We start from the raw sequence: 19,106 nt of genomic DNA, 5'->3' as shown, positions 1-19,106 counted from the left end.
ATACTACACCAGCAACACTTTCGCAGTTATGGTCGACTATAGGGGCAGTATGGATAAATATTTCTGCAAGGGACTTCCAACAACTTGTTGAGTCCGTGCCACGTCGACCTCCTGTACTACGCCGGGCAAAAGCAGGTCCGACGCGTTATTAGGAGGTGTTCCATGGCTTTTGTCACCTCAGCATGGAATATGTTCAGAACTTGATGCAGCAAACCGCCGTCAAGGATATTCGACTGTAATTCTGTGGCTCCATTCTTTTACCCTTGTTGTATATGGGAGTCACCGGCCCTTTTTTCCAGTTGCTTGGGATTTAGCGCTGAACCAGAGATACACAATAAATGCGAGCTAAATATTACACCAATGCCAAACAGCACTCTCCATAAAACCAAACTGGAATTCCCATGCGACTTACTTGTTTTCGATTCTTTGAGTTGGTTTTCAGCGCTGTGTATGCGTATTTCGATGTCCTCCACACGGCAGTTTGTGCAGCAGTCAAACAATGGTATGTCTGTACGATCGTTCCGTGACAATTATATTTTAAATGCGAAATTTAGAACTTAAACTTTCCTTTTTTTGTCTCCTATCGTCACAGTTGACTGGCCTTCAACGCTCTTACAGAGTTTACTTAGAATCGACATTTTCTATGATTCTCGACAGTGCCTTTCTGACTGTACCACCTGCAATGTATCTATAGACTTTCTAGTCAATACTCGGTAGGTTAAAGTCTGTTCCAACTGATACTACATGATCGAGATGCTTCCACGCTGCAGAGCCTATATTTTCTTTCAGTGATTCTAAAATCGTTACAGCGGAATCGAGTGACTGGTAAAAATTATCCGATTTTTACATCGTGTTCACCAGTGCCGGTTACTCGCACCCGGGTAACTTCGCAGTCAGACTCCTTTTCGACCCCCATAGAAATAATACTTTTGCGTACTTCAATAACCGATCACACTCATACGGCGCCCAACCCCTCTTTTCGCTATCGATAAACGTTCTATGCCTCGTTATACCGACCCTAGCAAAAAAAAAAAAAAAAAAAATCGGTGAATCACGAGGGAATTATCTGAATGGGATGGAAATCGGTTAATGTCGGGTACATAGACAAACAAATGATCAAAATTTCAGAAAAACTGAATGATTTATTCAAGAGAAAGAGATTCACAAATTCAACAAATCAATTACGCTGTGTAGCAAAATGGCTCTGAGCACTATGGGACTCAACATCTCAGGTCATCAGTCCACTAGAACTTAGAAGTACTTAAACCCAACTAACCTAAGGACATCACACACATCCATCCCCGAGGCAGAATTCGAAACTGCGACCGTAGCCGTCTCGCGGTTCCAGACTGAAGCGCCTAGAACCGCTCGGCCACTCCGGCCGGCGCTGTGTAGCACCTCTGCCCCTTATGCAACCAGTTATTCGACTTGGAACTGACTGATGAAGCTGTTGGATATTCTCCTGAGGGATATCGTGCGAAATTCTGTCTAATTTGCGCTTTGATCATCAAATTCCCGAGATGGTTGGAGGGTCCTGCCCACACTTTCCAAAGTTCTCAACTGTGAGATACCCGGCGACCTTATTGGCCAAAACAGGCAAGCAATAGAAACTCTCGCCGTGTTTGCGCAGGCATTATCTTGCTGAAATATAAGCCCAGGACGGCTTGCCATGAAGGACAACAAAAGGGAGCGTAGAATAGTGTCGACGTATCACCGAGGTGAAAGGGTGCCGCTGAAGACAATCAAAGAGGTCCCGCTATGAGATGAAATACCTTCTCACACTATCAATTTTGTCGGGCCGTATGGTGGCCGACAGTCGCGTTGGTATCACACCGCTGTCCAGGCCCTCTCCATACACGTATTCGCTGGTCATCGGGGCTCAGTTCGAGGCCCTTCTCATCAATGAAGATATTTTTACTCCAGTGAGTGAGATTCCAGACCGAAGACGAGTGTGGAGAAGCCTCCTCCACGTCTCGGATGAGTTCCTTGGCTAACATACCGAAAGGCCCCATTTGAATTTTTTTCCAGACCTGGACGCTATACCCTTAAGGAATTCCACAATATGCTCAACATTGGAGCTCTCGATAACTAATAAACCCCTCCAACATACGACTTCTTGGAACTTGCTGAAGAAGCGACCACTTGTCCTTTCGTAGGGTGAATGGGAGAGGCCAGACAGCCAGCTCCCACAATCATCCTCCGCCTCGAGCAAAGCGAACGGATTACTACCGGTCACTCACCATGAAGTGAGGGAGGTTGCTTTGCGTAGAGTACGATGGAAGGTACCTCGGCAGCAGAGCTCATAGGCGCAACAAGCGATGCGCCGCCACTTCACACCGAGGCAGTAGCCTGCATACGGCTCGTCGTGCTCAGCAATGTCTTCAACTCGACTAACTCATCTTGCGTGTGCAGACAGCCTCCATCCTAATACTAAATGTCGAACGAAACAATACATAAACAAATATCTACCCTATGGCTAGACACGAACTGGGGCTTTCAAACTTCTTAAAATGACATATGCAAAATACTTTAAAACACTGATATTGTCACTGACAGTAGTTCACTGTAATCACGCCGACAAAGAAATGCGAATACGGCTGCTTAAGCTATTATATAGGGTGTCCCAAGAGGAACGGTCAATATTCAGGGATACGACAGCAATGGTCTTCTTAGCCGGCCGGTGTGGACGAGCGGTTCTAGGCGCATCAGTCTGGAACCGCGCGACCGCTACGGTCGCAGGTTCGAATCCTGCCTCGGGCATGGCTGTGTGTGATGTCCTTAGGTTAGTTAGGTTTAATTAGTTCTAAGTTCTAGGCGACTGATGACCTCAGAAGTTAAGTCGCATAGTGCTCAGAGCCATTTGAACCTTACTTTTTGGGTCTGTGCTATTATTTTTTTTCTCCTATTTTCATTTCTTCTGATCAATCACATAGCTATGTTTCTCTTTTTCTCCCTTTCCCATTCAGAGATGGCAGACAGGTGCAGCTAGATTCGCACTAGACTTGACACTCTAAGTGACACGACTCCAGATACAAGTGAGCGTATCTCGCGAGAGGGTGGCACGTGGAGCCGTCTGTCAGGCCAACAGACGGAGCATCAACCAGAGGTATTGGCGGGATACGAGGGCCGCGAAGTAAGCCGGCTGTCATAACGGCAGCAGGCAGTCAGAAGGGTTACTGGGTTACTGTGGAGATTTTCCCCGGACGAGGGGCCGTGTCAGGACCGCGTGTGGCGTGAGGTGTCACCATGGCGTGAACTCGGAAGTTGAAAATTATTTCATGGGCGCCACATTAGTAAAACCCGTATTACTAGGCAATGGCACCACATGAAAGAGAGGAATGGGGTGACGTAGCGCGTCTAAAGACCCAGTCTATAAATATAATACAGCACTTTAAATATTTATGATGGAAGTCATGTATGTGCGTATGAAAGGTGGCTACACTGAGTCACAGCGCCAGAGATTGCGCCAAAAATTATTATTCCGCCGCCTCCACTCGCGCAGTAGTAGTTCAGAGGATGTCGAGAGCAGTCGTTGTTCTGTTGTGCGAGAGAGTAGACGATCTGAGTGTTGACTGAAATGTTGTACTGTTCGGTTGGTGTACTGTATATATGGAAGAAGATGCAATTGTCAGAATATATTTGAGAAAGGAGATGGGCATTTGATTTATGATGCTGGTGTAATGGAATATTTTCGTCAAAATATAATGAGGTAAAAAGGTATTACAGTTTTCTTTAATAACAATCCCTCTTGCTCACAGGTACAGTCAACAAAGCATCTGGCTCGTGTTCATTTATTAGAATTGTAATTCTGCTTTCTATGTGCAATTATAGTATTTCTGTTTTTTCAATTAGTTCATTGTAAATGGTGTTCAAAATATTTTGTCGTACTCAGAAATAACGGAGCCAGATACATGTATGTTGAGTCACACTACTACACACAGAACAGTTACACTTGTTTTTGCTGTTTCGTAGATTTTATAGTTGCAGGGGACTTAATTAATCAATTGTGTTAATGCAAATTTCTTGTCATTCTTTATTTTTATTTTATGCAGTCAGATTGCGTGCTAATAATAGTCAGGGCCAACCGGTTACGAGACTTCATAACCGGTCACGCAGCTAGTAAAATTATTGCATTTATTCATTAATATTAGCCTTTTCTTTTAATTAAGCCCCCATGCACGTATTACCTTTAAATAATAATAACTTCTAATCTCCTTAAACTGTCTTGACCAACAATGTGCCAGCTGATAGCGATTGAATATCCGTATCAGAAAACAGCTTCACAATTTCTATTGTAGCAGTGCAAATAAGTAACTAGTCACAATGTTGATTCTGAGGGTTAAAACAGACTGTCTAGTGCAAAATAAAATTGCATAATGTTAAATATAGTGGCAGTATTAGAGAGTAAACTACAATACTACCTACAGACCTTTTTTTGTCATTGGGCTTAGTAATAAATAATAGTAAAAATGCTAATGTTTCACCATTTCCATGAATAAGATACCTAAAAAAAGGACCATAGCCAAAAAATTAATGTCACCACGCAAACCTTAGTCAAATTATAACCTTAATCCTTGTGTAATACTTGAGGTACCGCTAAGTTAAATTTAGTTTTATTCCGTATTTTATCCCTTGTAACGTTCCTGTACAACTAACGAAAGACATTCCGCTAGATTTCATGATACTTTTAAGAAACAATGCACAAGCGTGAGTCATGTAGAGCGTTTATATGTACAATTTTTATAGAAATACTAGCTGAAAAAGATGCTATCCACATGGTTTTTATTTTCATTTAATTTCTGTGCGAGTCCCGTATCGCTCGAGAACATTAGGGAACATGGTAAAAGTGAACATTCAAAATCGTAAAAATGTTAGTATCCATGGTAAAAAGTACTCACCCATGCTCAACAGAACTCTCCAGTACTCTTCAATCAACTGAAATATTCAACAGTACCCTGGTATGAAATAAAATACTCTGCGAATCACTTCTTTATAGAACAGAGAGAACGTTCCAAAACATTCGAGAACGTTAAAAAATTCAGCAACTCTCTAGAAAATTCTAATGTCCAGTACATTCGACAGCATTTTAGAACATTCCAAAACATTCGTTAACACTCAAGAATATTCGTAAAACCTCGAAAACTTAGACAGAGCTGCAATTTTTTCCATTAAAACGAATATTGATGCGAAAGTGACGGAAGACGTTCCGGTGACCTCCACAATGTAATAGTGACCACTTCAAACACTCATATCTCCAGAAACACAACAGCTACCACTACATAAGCACTATAGTACACAACAGGGCTACAGTACACAACAGGGAAATCAAGGGTAGCAGAAATCTTAAAGCTGTACTAAACCGTCATATTCTCAATTCAGCTATATTCAATTTAGGGAAACAAAACGTTGCGTTGTTTTCACTATATTTCAAGCTTAATTAACTTCACCATCTTGCGGTTAAAACTCTTTTTTGTGCGCGTTTGATTCCTAATATATAATAAGGAAATTTGCCTTGAGCAAAAGCAGTTTTACTTGTTTTAGCATCCAAAAATGTTTCAGGGAAGTTTCTGTATCTTATGTTGGTTCTACAGGATGACTGAGTAGATCTTCCAGCTTTCTAACACACGCTATTTCACTGTTTGTGTTCACAGACAGCCACGAGATCACGAATGTGTAATACTAAGACAATAAAAGAACTCCCTAAAATTAGATAAACGTCTCCGAAATATGTTTGGTTGCTAAAGAAAGAAAATTGTGTTCGCTTAAGGCAGAAGCACATTTCCATATTACATATCATATTGATTTACTCTATCACAATACTTGCTCATGAACTGTATTTGGTATCTTGTTATTTTGTGTAGATACATAAATTATTTCGGTATTCCCTCCCTAGCGAAAGCTACATGTAACTGACTGTGAGAAATGAACGATTCTTTCAAAATAATACCACAACACCAAAACATTTGTCTCGCAGTTATAGTAAGTGCTAATTTTAGGCCAACGGCCTTGCCGCAGTGGTAACACCGTTTACCGCCAGATCACCGCTTCTGGGCTTCGCCAGCACTTGGATGAGTGACCCTCCGGGTCTGCTGAACGCTGTTGGCAAGCAGAGTGCACTGACACTTGTGAGGTCAATTCTGGAGCTTCCGACAATTGCTCCTCGCCTTGAAAGGTTACTAACGCTGTTGGTCAGTATATCTACCTTTTCAAAGTCTTTGAGCTCTGGGAGCGACCGTCCATCCCAGTTCCACACCAACAATAACATAATAAACAACTGCAAGTATTTATTGCCGGAAAACTCGCTGACGATAACACAGTGGTATATTTGTTTGGTGTTAAGTGTTCACTGCTCGGCGGTGGTATTCTCCAAATCAATGAAAGGAAGACCACACTTCTACTCCCACCCGTCTGCTACAGCCGTCTTTCTCACACTATTAATGTATTACTATTAATAAAACTATGATATATATTATATATTACAATATTATGATAAAAGCCATAAAGTAGGATTATAAAAATAAGTGTCCATAATAGTAAGACTTTATTTAATAATAATGATAATGAGAAACTAGGTAGCACGATTCACACGGAAAAAATTCAAAAGTTCGTGATTGATCAGGGGCGACTTGTAGTTGTCAGACTGAGTTGATATTTGGAACGTATCGTTTTTTTTTATTATTGTTTCGAACAAAATAAGAGGGTGAGACCTAAACGTTTTGAAAACTGACAAATAGAGACAATCCTGTTCTCTACAAACAGGCGGGATTCTTCAGTAGCTTGCTGCTAATGTCTTAGTGCAGTACCCAGGATTGAGCTGCGGAGGGGGGAACCTCACATCAGTTTCCCGATGAATGACGAAATAATTTTCAGATTAGTCGATGGATGGTTTCGGGTACACTTGCTACTAGTCGGGATCCATTACACGTTACATCTTCCTTCAAGCTGACGCTGAACTAATGAAGGCCAGGGAAGCAGTTCCACCATTCCACTTCAGAAAAAAATTATCATCACGAACTGAACACGAAGCTTGCCCCGCCGGAGAGACAGACGCATCAACTTAATGTCCCTTTCAGGAAAGCCGCAACCTACACACATCAAAAAAGTTTTGCATCGCCTCGGTTCCGAGAGTTCCGGAACCTGTACAGAGAATTGGAACAGAGATCGACATAAACATCATTTCCGCCCTTTTTATTGCTCATGAAAACCCCACATTCCATGTTGTACCACCTTACAGCAAGACATCCAGAGATGTTGGTCCAGATTTCTGTGCACACCGGTACCCCTAATATCCAGTAGCACGTCCTCTTGCACTGATGCACGCCTATATTCGTCGTGGCATACTATCCACACGTTCATCAAAGTACTGTTGGTCCAGATTGTCCCAGGCCTCAAGGGCGATTCGGCATAGATCTCTAAGAGTGGTTGGTAGGCCACGTCATCCATAAACAGCAGTTTTCAATCTATCCCAGGCATATTCGATAGGGTTCATATATGGAGAACTTGCTGGCCACTCTAGTCGAGCGATGTCGTTATTCTGAAGAAAGTCATTCACAAGATGTGCACGATGTGGGCACAAATTGTCGTTCATGAAGACTAATGCCTCGCCATTATGCTGCCGATATGGTTGCACTAACGGTCGGAGAATGGCATTCACGTATCGTACAGCCGTTACGGCGCCTTCCGTGACCACCAGCGGCGTACGCCGGCCCCACATAATGCCACCTCAAAACAGCAGGGAACAGTGTGTCGAAGGCGTTCAGCCTGACCGGGTTGCCTCCAAACATGTCTCCGACGATTGTCTGGTTCAAGGCACACGTGACACTCATCGGTGAAGACAACGTGATGCCAATCCTGTCGCTTTGATCAGAAGAGATTTTCTGTGTTTTCGAGCGGTTATCAGAAGCTGTTAAGGCTGCCAATGTTACTTGCGAGATGAAAACAGAGGTCACCGTTTGTATCATAGTCGACAGGACCTATTGCGGACCTCTGGTGCAGAGCGGAGAGTCTGAATGAAAGACTGAGATGGTTCTGCGACCGTGTAGGCTACGGATTCCTCGACTTACACCGCAGGGTGGCGGGACTTCGGGTTCCGCTAAATAGCTCAGGAGTTCATCGCACGCAGGAGGCGGCTACACGGGTACTAGGAGCTGTGTGGCGTAGATTGGACGGTTTATTAGGTTAAAGGGCTTCAGTCTCAAAGGGTGCATGTCGAACACAGGAAGAACGTATACCGATATCTAAGAACCATTGGTATAACAGTTGTAAATTGTCGTAGCTGTGTTGGAAAAAGTTCCAGGGTCCAAGCGCTAATAGAAACCACTGATACTCAGATCACTGTAGACATTGAAATATGACGGACCTAAGCTGCCGAAATTGTTGTGGAGGACCTGACGGTTTTAAGAAAGGATCTACTAAGTACAGTTGGCGGTGGTGTGTTTATTGCTGTTTTAAGTAGTTTATCTTGTAGTGAGGATGAAGTAGATTGTTCATGTGAGTTAATAAGAGTAGAGGTCGGTCTTGGCAATCGGAATAAAGTAACTGGTTCCTTTTACCAACCTCCCAACTCAGTTGGTAAAAAATGGCGCAAATACGTGTTTAATTCCGGAGGTACACGTAGAACATCATCTGAAATCGTGCTAAACACATTCTCTGAAAACCGGTCGTAGTGGCCGTGCGGTTCTAGGCGCTACAGTCTGGAACCGCGCGACCGTTACGGTCGCAGGTTCGAATCCTGCCTCGGGCATGGATGTGTGTGATGTCCTTACGATAGTTTGGTTTAAGTAGTTCTGAGTTCTAGGGGGCTGATGACCTCAGAATTTAAGTCCCATAGTGCTCAGAGCCAAATGAACCATTTTTTTAACCAAGCTTTTCCGTCCTGGAGTCCTGGAGCGAAATCATTACGAGATAGGATTAACGGAGTTGAAAGAAGGGCATCACATTTTGTATTATCGCGAAATAGGGGAGAAACTGTCACGGACATGATACAGGATATAGAATGGACGTCACTAAAACAAAGGCGTTCCTCGTTGGGGACGGATCTTCTCACGAAATTTCAGTTACCAGCTTTCTCCTCTGAATGCGAGAATATTTTGCTGACGCCGACCTAGATAGGAAGAAACAATCATCATAATGAAATGAGGGAGATCGAAGCTCGCACGGAAAGATGTAGGTGTATGTTTCTTCTGCGTGCTGTTCGAGAGTGAAATAACAGAATAATTGTGAAGGTATTTCGATGCACCCTCAGCCAGGCTCTTAAGTGTGATTTGCAGAGTAGCCATGTAGATGTAGAGCATGTTGCCAGAGGTCTCCCAGTCGCGCACAGAAAGATGGACGCCACATAGCGTGAGGTCTGCGTAGCTATAATTCCGAATGGAGCTGGCCCCGCAATATGAGTCAGCTGAAGGAACGGGAAAAAGTGCGTCAGTCAGCGAGCAGTTACGTTGCACCGTGCCGATGTTGTTCAACATGGATCGCAGACACCATATCCATGATTCCACACGTGGAAGAATCATTGGAAAACTAAAAGAGATTCGAACTATGACGGGTGTAGCCCCTGAGTTTGGTATTGCTCAAATAATTGTTTCGCATGCATGGGTAGCTTTCTGAAAAGTAGACAGTGCTGCCCAAAGGAGAGGAAGAGGACTACCATTGTCAACTAAGCAGTAGGTGAACGCTGCATTGTTCAACAGACAAGAAGAGGCCTATGGTAAAATGGTAAACAGCAGGTGCAGTTGCAGTCACATTTAATAGGACTGCAAGGCACGGGATCTAATGTTCCACAAAAAAAAAAAAAAAAAAAAAAATGATCGTATGGCACTGTTGGCCGGGAGGCCCCACGCGGGGGAGTTCGGCCGCCGTATTGCAAGTCCTCTTTAGTTGACGCCACATCGGTGAATTGCGAGTCAATGAGGATGAGAATGATGATGGACACACAACACCTAGACCCCTGCCGGGAATCGAACGCGGGCCGCCTGCGTGGTAGGCAGTAACGCCACCACTACGCTACCGAGGTGCCACAGTAGCAGGGCAACTGCTTAGGAATGGTCTGTTTACCCGACGACCAGTACTTTGTGTTCCATTGATAGGCGGATATTGGTGGCCTCGTCTGCGATGGTGCCAAGAGCATAGGGACTGGACCAACGAAGAGTGGTGTCGCGTGCTCTTCTCGGATGAGAGCAGATTGTCTGAGTAGTTGTTCTGGAAGTACTCTCATATGGCGACAGGTGGGAAAACGTGATGCATCCAGGAGCACGATATTTTAGTACTCCACGTATTACAGTGTGAAAAGATATAATACTGTGTGGGCGTACTACCTCCCAATCTTTGAACAAGGTACACTCACCGGTCAACGCTATTTTCACACTGCACTCCTTCCCCCAAGTGCGTCTTTGAGTAGTTGCATTCAGTCCTGATGTCATTTTTATGGATGATTATGAGCGAGTAGATCGAACAGCACAGGTAAAAATGGAAATGAGCAACTGGCGTCATTAGCCGGGAGGCCCTTTGCGGGGCAGGTCCGGCCGCCTTGGTGCAGGTCTTATTACATTCGACGCCACGTTGGGCGACATGCGCGCAGGATGGGGCTGAATGATGACGAAGATAGAACAACACCCAGTCTCTGAGCGGAGAAAATTCCCGATCCAGCCGGGAATCGCAGGACGGCACTCCGTCACGCTGACCACGCAGCTATCGGGGTGAACAACAGCACAGGTCAAGACGTTCTTCGACCAAGAGGATATTTGGCGAATGGATTGGCCTGCTCTTTCCCCCCAACTTACAACCCATCGACGATGTGTGGGATGCATTGGGGGAGTAGCTGCATGCACCAGCGGCCATCCAGCAGTTGTCAATAGCGCTGGTGCAGGAATGGAACGTCCTACACTAAGAACTCCTTATAGGCCTCGTGGACAGCATGAAGGCACGTTGCAAAACATACACTTCTGTCCTTGATGATCACACGCCATATTAAGAAGCATGTACCGCCTTTTGTAATGTCCATGGGATCATATTAAGAGAGTAGTTTGAAAAGTTCTCGGAACGGAAAACAAAAAAAGTACTTACATCACTGAAACTTTTTTATTTTTCAGTGTAGTCTTCTTGTAGATTGACGCACTTGGTCCAACGGTATTCCAGTGCCTCGATCCCATCTCGAACATGAGTTATCTCCAGGCCTGCAAAATAGCTGTCAACTCCACCTATCAATTGCTCGTTTGAAGTGGATCTTCGTCCACCAAGAAAAATTTTCAGTTTTGGGAAAAGATGGAATTCTGACGGAGCCATATCAGGTGAATGAGGCGGGTGTGGTAACAATTCATCTCTTAGTTCGTGTAATTTTGATATGGCGATGGCACACGTGTGCAGGCGAGTAAGAGTTGCAGCACCCATCTTGCAGATATTTTTTTTATTTCTGATTCTTCAGTTAAATTATGGTATACCCTTTCAGGTGACATCTGGCAAGCGTGAGCAATTTCATGCAATTTCAATCGGCGATCCTCCATGGTCATTTTGTGCACTTTTGCAATGATTTCTGGAGTAGTGACACATCTTGGCCGACCACTGCGCGGATCACCATCTACGCTCTCCCGACCAAATTTAAATTCATTTGTGCACTTGGCAACAGTTCAATATCAAGGAGCACAGTTTCCTAGTATATTCTGGTTATCGGCATGAACGTCCTTTGCTTTTATATCTTTCTTTACGAAGTTCTTAACCACTGCTCGAAACTCGATTTTTTTCCATCTTCACAAATCACTGCGCGAGAACAACAACCGAGCCATATCACCGCTACAACTCTCTCCCAAGGGTCAAAAGTCCAATGAATATCTTGTGAACCACTCGTTGCGCTAGCGCTGACCTCTCGTGGTGATAACGAGAACTTTTCAAACCACCCGCGTACATCGCGATGGCTTCAGGGTAAGAATTGTCTTTGAGTATAAGTGTATTTTGTGTTCGTCTCATTGCGTATTTCTTTCGTTTACCTTCTCTACTGTATATTACGGTATCGTAGCAGATTTTTCTACATATTTTCCAAGTTTCGTCGAGCTATGGAGTTACGTTGCGTGGCAGTGATGCATCATGCGAAAGTGGCTTTCCTCCTCATGTAAGTTACAATCTGCCAGGTGTATTGTGGAAAAAGATGCTCATCGACGTATATTGCAGGTAGTCCTATGAGTCTCATCGTCACTATTAGACAACGCTAAGGGATGTTATGACGCCACCGTTTAAGTTACCTTTACACAAACTACCAGCAGCAAGCATAACATAACTATACCGTACGCCTTGTTCTAGTTCAGCAACAAATTCAGTGACGTGTACAGACATGTAGCGGGTGGCAGTGCCCCATTTCCAACAGCACTGCAACACATGCGCCATTCCTTGGGCGTAAACACGTCGGTGCAGAAACTCTGACCAGGTTCCCAGTTCGTTTGGCCTCTGACTCTATGGAAAACATGTTGCACACACTCTCGAAAACAAGAAATGGAATGTTCTCCTAGCCGGCCGGAGTGGCCGTGCGGTTCTAGGCGCTACAGTCTGGAACCGAGCGACCGCTACGGTCGCAGGTTCGAATCCTGCCTCGGGCATGGATGTGTGTGATGTCCTCTGGTTAGTTAGGTTTCATTAGTTATAAGTTCTAGGCGACTGATGACCTCAGAAGTTAAGTCGCATAGTGCTCAGAGCCAGCCAATGTTCTCCTAAATTTTCATGTTCAATTGAACAGACTTCGAGAGGATTGGACGAAAGATGTTTAAACTCGAAGGCACATGCGACACTATTGGGCATTGGACAGTACACCAGGAACATAATATTTCTGTAGAAAAACCAGGCGTTAAGGGGAGTACGTATGGTGAAATTGGTCAAAAACTGATATTTTCTGATTATTATCTCTTAATATTTGAACTCTCCTGAATAATTTGATGCTTCATCTTTCGATTAATTCCAATTGTAAGTGCACTTTTTATCATTTCAGAGTTAATACTGCAAGTGTAAAAAAATCCGGCCTTTCTGCATTGACATGCTATCTCTGGAACTATTCAATCTACAAGCCTGTGGTTTTCAGGTATTTATTCCTTGAATTCATGTTAAGGGGTTGGATGCACTGTGTAAACAGAAATGGCGGTATTGCACATGCATTTTGTGGATTTACTTTGTGGGTGTAGTGTTTTATAGGTGTCGAACTGTAAACATAGTGGTCTGGTGTACTATTACACGTTCATATACCTCCTTCCAGCATGACGAAAAGAAAGAGTTCTTTTAAGAAGCGACATTTCCATGGAAATCAACATACGACTGGATCTGAATCCAGTGCTGATCCAGAAATAGCTGTTTCACAGACACATGAAAAGGACACGCCTACTAGTGCTTCGAGGAGGAAACTTGGAACCCATGAGAATTTATTTATTGACAAAGGAAATCATGTAAATAGTTTAGGTTATCTTTTATTAGATTTGGATGTTTTAGAACAAGTTTTACAAGATGCTGTATCATGATGTTTGTGGTGGGCAAATTAGCATCTTTGAGAACACATCTGCAAGGACTGAACTAGCTAACAGACTTGTTGTCCAGTGCGAAGTTAGCAGGCTCTCTGTGTCATTTTGGACTTCTCAAAGGTGCAGGACTGACTTGTTTGAGAGCAGTGTTAGATAGTTGTATGGAATGAGGTGTATAGGCAAAGGATTGACTGCAGCTCAGGAATTATGTACGACGCTGAACTTATCAAACCCACCAACCAGATCAAGTAAGTACACAGAAGTAATTGGTGAAAATGTCAAATATGTTGCTGTTGTTTCTATGAAAGCCGTTGGTAAAGAAGCAGTAGAATTAAATAACACGACAGACTTATCTGTGACAGTTGATGGTACATGGCAGGAGAGAGGCAACACATCTAAAAATGCAGTTGCAACTGTCACTAGTGCAGACACAGGTAAAAGTTTAGACACTTAAGTGCTAACTAAATACTGCCATCAGCGTAAATCAGTTGACAGTGAAACAAATGAAAGTCATAAAACAATTTGTGCCAAGAATTATGAGGGAACTAGTGGGGGATAGTGATTCGAAGGCCTTCAATCAGTCGTGGAAAGTCAACCTTATTATGAAAAGCACATTTTGAAGATTGAATATGTGGGCCACGTTCAAAAACGGATGGGAACACGCCTTCCAAAATTGAAGCAGACAAAAGGAAAAGAGAAATTATCGGATGGAAAGACTCTGAATGGTATAGGAAGACTTACAGACAAAATCATTGATGAACTCCAGCAATATTATGGAATGACAATAAGGAACAACACACGTGACGTACAAGGAATTAAAAGAGCAGTGTGGGCTACATTCTTCCACAAATAATTCACTGATGATACACCTACACATGGTGTTTGCCCACCTGGTGGTGATTCACGGTGAAAGTACCGCAAAGCTCAGGCAGCGGGTTCAGAGGAACAATTTACGCAGAAAAACAGCATATCATCTGCAGTGATGGAGGTAATTAAGCCAACATAGAGAGAGTTAGCTCATCCTGATCTTCTTCCCAAATGTCTCCATGGTCGAACGCAAAACTTGAATGAGTCTTTCAATAATGTGATTTGGACCTGCATATCAAACAATGTCTTTGTAGGCATGAAAACTCTATGCTCGGGTGTTTTTGATGCTGTGACAACGTTTAATGATGGCAATAAGGGAAAAATTAGGATACTAGAACAACCCGATATCACTCCAGGGGCCAACACACTGCAAGCCTTCCAGGGAATGGAACGACTCAAGGTCATGAAAGCGCAGCGGGCAGGGGAAATGACTAAAGAAGCAAGAGGCAGGGAAAGAAGGAAGCTTCTAGGTTTGCAGGATGATCAAGTACACGATCCAGATAATGCTGATTGTTGCCTGGCTGTTCCTGGGAGCTTGCATGGCTCCATATGTGAGTTAAATAAAATGTTTAAACTTGATTCCCCTAAATGATATTTTTAAAAATATTTGATCCATTATGTCAGGAACTATCACAGATACATATGTCTCATTTTACACTACGTTACCTCTTAGTATACTGCACCTGCTGAACCACCAAAACATCTCTACTTGTTTACTTAGAGAGAAACAGGGGACTTTTCTTCAAAATAATTTGAACATAATTTTTGAAAAACCGTAACTAACTAATTATTTATCTCCATATTCTGATCCTGGTTCAGTAATCAGAAAAGGAGTGAAACTATACTTCCTAAGAATTTCAGATTTCTATTTCTCAAAGGTTCTGAGATAATGGGTCAATAATATTGCAAATTTAACACTGTAGGTATAGGACTTACCTACTCCCCTTAAGGTACTAAAGTAGCTCCAAAAAACAAGAAATGTACAAGTGTCGCCCAGAAAACAATGCCCCACTTTATTTTCGTCAGTCGACAGCAGTTTTGCGTATGCCAAACGCTAGACATGAATTCTTTGAAGTTTCATGAGCGCATGTAAAATTTCCGTTTCCTCCGACAGACAGCGCAGCTGCAGGGATGTTTCAAAACGTCGCTTGCAACTGATGTACGTCACAAGCAGAATGTCGTCACTGAATTTCTCACTGCAGAGGAATATTAACAGACGCTTGTTTGAAGTCAGTGGAGCATCTGTAGTCGACAGGAATACTGTGAGTCGCAAGGTACTGAGGATGAGGCAATCAGAAGGCGGTTCTGCGGAGCTCCATCATTTGCACTGAGCGGGAGACCGCCCACAGCTGTCATACCTGACGTGTTACAGCCGGCTGATGTCACTCGCAAGGATCGGCGCATTATCATTTAGCAGTTGGCACTGCTGCTGTCATTCAGCAAAGGGAGCGTGGACGGAATTAGCTGCGGTCTTGGATATTAAATGTGAGTGCAAGAGGGGTTCTGTGCTGTCTGACGATGCAACACAAATCTCACAGAAAAAACATTTGTCCTGAAGTGTTGCAGCATTTTGAAGATGAGAGGAAAGACTTCTTGTCGCGTAGTGTGACGGCTGATGAAACCTGGGTTGACTATTTTGACCCTGAAATGAAAAGACAGTCTGTGAAATGGTGTCATTCTCGCTTTCCACAGAAGAATAAATTCAGAGCAATTGGTTCTACCGGTAAGATCATAGAGATTGTGTTTTAGAACCATTATCCACGTGATGATAGAAGCAATCACTAATTCTGAGTCATACGTGAAAACTACACTGAAGAAGCGTTTCCATCGACTTAAATTCTGGGCGACCTTAGTATTTGTATAAAGAAACAGAAATTTATTCATTAGTGTGCCAAATCTAAAGACGAAAGTAACTTTCATATTATGTGTCGCTACCAAGTGCGAGGTGCATTCAAGTTCTAAGGCCTCCGATTTTTTTTCTAATTAACTACTCACCCGAAATCGATGAAACTGGCGTTACTTCTCGACGTAATCGCCCTGCAGACGTACACATTTTTCACAACGCTGACGCCGTGATTCCATGGCAGCGGCGAAGGCTTCTTTAGGAGTCTGTTTTGGCCACTGGAAAATCGCTGAGGCAATAGCAGCACGGCTGGTGAATGTGCGGCCACAGAGAGTGTCTTTCAGTGTTGGAAAAAGCCAAAAGTCACTAGGAGCCAGGTCAGGTGAGGAGGAATCACTTCAAAGGTGTTATCACGAAGAAACTGTTGCGTAACGTTAGCTCGATGTGCGGGTGCGTTGTCTTGGTGAAACAGCACACGCGCAGCCCTTCCCGGACGTTTTTGTGTATTTGTTCTTCAAAACATTTTGGTAGGATGCACCTGTTACCGTAGTGCCGTTTGGAACGCAATGGGTAAGGATTGCGCCCTCGCTGTCCCAGAACATGGACACCATCATTTTTCCAGCACTGGCGGTTACCCGAAATTTTTTTGGTGGCGGTGAATCTGTGTGCTTCCATTGAGCTGATTGGCGCTTTATTTCTGGATTGAAAAATGGCATCCACGTCTCATCCATTGTCACAACCGATGAAAAGAAAGTCCCACTCATGCTGTCGTTGCGCGTCAACATTGCTTGGCAACATGCCACACGGGCAGTCATGTGGTCGTCCGTCAGCATTCGTGGCACCCACCTGGGTGACACTTTTCGCATTTTCAGGTCGTCATGCAGGATTGTGTGCACAGAACCCACAGAAATGCCAACTCTGGAGGCGATCTTTTCAACAGTCATTCGGCGATCCCCCAAAACAATTCTCTCCACTTTCTCGATCACGTCGTCAGACCGGCTTGTGCGAGCCCGAGGTTGTTTCGGTTTGTTGTCACACAGTGTTCCGCCTTCATTAAACTGTCACACCCACGAACGCACTTTCGACACATCCATAACTCCATCACCACATGTCTCCTTCAACTGTCGATGAATTTCAATTGGTTTCACACCACGCAAATTCACAAAACGAATGATTGCACACTGTTCAAGTAAGGAAAACGTCGCCATTTTAAGTATTTAAAACAGTTCTCATTCTCGCCGCTGGTGGTAAAATTCCATCTGCTGTACGGTGCCGCCATCTCTGGGACGTATTGGCAATGAATGCGGCCTCATTTTAAAACAATGCGCATGTTTCGGCCTCTTTCCAGTCCGGAGAAAAAAAATTGGAGGCCGTAGAACTTGAATGCACCTCGTAACACAGATCGATTAAATTTGGACCATACATAGAACTGTTGCAGTATAGTGCAGAAGGTAATGGAAAGAAATACGCCAGGAGACGAACGGAAATAACACCTTTATTACGCTTACGTCACCGTGATTTATGACCTCCCTCTAAACATAACAAAAGGCACGAAATGGTTCTCGACAGCAAGTGAGATCATCACAGAGTCAAGTGTAGGCTCTGCAACGTGCTCTCATGCAGGTTACTTGGTTGGCAAGGAGTTTGCAACACATCAGCACAATGTCTCACATAAGAAATTTTCTCAGAATCAGTATAGTAATTTTGAGTAATGGAGTAATTTTTCATGTGATATGTTTTATCACTATTTTTGAAATATTTTCTCACGAATGAATATGACTATGTAACTTAGACCGCACGGCTAGCCGTGCGGTCTAACGCACTGCTTCCCGAGCGGGAAGGCGTACCGTACCGGTCCCCGGCACGAATCCGCCCGGCAGGTTAGTGTCGAGGTCCGGTATGCCGGCCGGTCTGTGGATGGTTTTTAAGGCGGTTTTCCATATGCCTCGGCGAATGCGGGCTGGTTCCCCTTATCCCGCCTCAGTTCCACTATGTCGGCGGTTTCTGCGCAAACAGTATCTCCATGTACGTGTACACCATAATTACCCTACCACGCAAATATTGGGATTACACTCGTCTGGAATGAGACTTCCCGGGGGGAGGGGGGGGGGAAGGGGAGGGGTCCACTGGGAGCCGAACCCGAACCACACCATAACCCTAGGTTCGGTGTGTGGCGGCGGTGGAGTGAGTAGACTGTGGACTGCTGTAGCCTGTTGTATGGTTGTGTACCACTGAGGGCTATGGTGGGGATGGAGGCTCTCCGTCATTTCTAGGTCCCCAGTTCAACACATACTTAAAAAAATCTAAAAGAGAAGCGCTCAGGCGTAGAGGTTTGCAAGCGCCATGTTGTGCAGCCCATTGTAAAGTAGCGAAGTAAAAGAATTGTATGTTATGGCCAGGCATAATAATTGCGTTAACCGGTCACAGTGCGAAAAGCATCAAGAGGAATTAATATGAAAGATCACTCTGGGCCCAAAACCGTTTACTGCAAAGCCACACTTAGAAGAGCCTGTTGCCATGCGTTGTCGGCGTTTTGTACCATACGCAGCACCAGCAGTCACTCACAGAAGTAAGACCAGACCAACTTTAATATTCAGAAGTGTATCAAGGCTAGCCACCGTAGTAGTTTCATCTTGTGAATAATTACCAACTTAACGCTAACGCTGTGTTAAAAGTGCTCCAACCTGAATAATTACCAAGTAGGGTCCTATCTTGTCATTATAATCAAACCTGAGTGACAGCGTTGACGATAAAAAGACTAAAAGTGCTAAGCTAATTTAAGTAAGTTTTCAAAGATTATTCTAGTTCAGAATGTTTAATTTCTTTGCGTGATCAATAATTTATGCTCTCATTTCCAAAACACGTAACAATGTTATCTAAAAATTAATCAGTTGTTATTTAATGAAAGT

This window comes from Schistocerca piceifrons, chromosome 2 (assembly GCF_021461385.2).
Source record: "Schistocerca piceifrons isolate TAMUIC-IGC-003096 chromosome 2, iqSchPice1.1, whole genome shotgun sequence".
NCBI lineage: Eukaryota > Metazoa > Arthropoda > Insecta > Orthoptera > Acrididae > Schistocerca > Schistocerca piceifrons.
Note: the sequence above shows the minus strand (reverse complement) of the source record.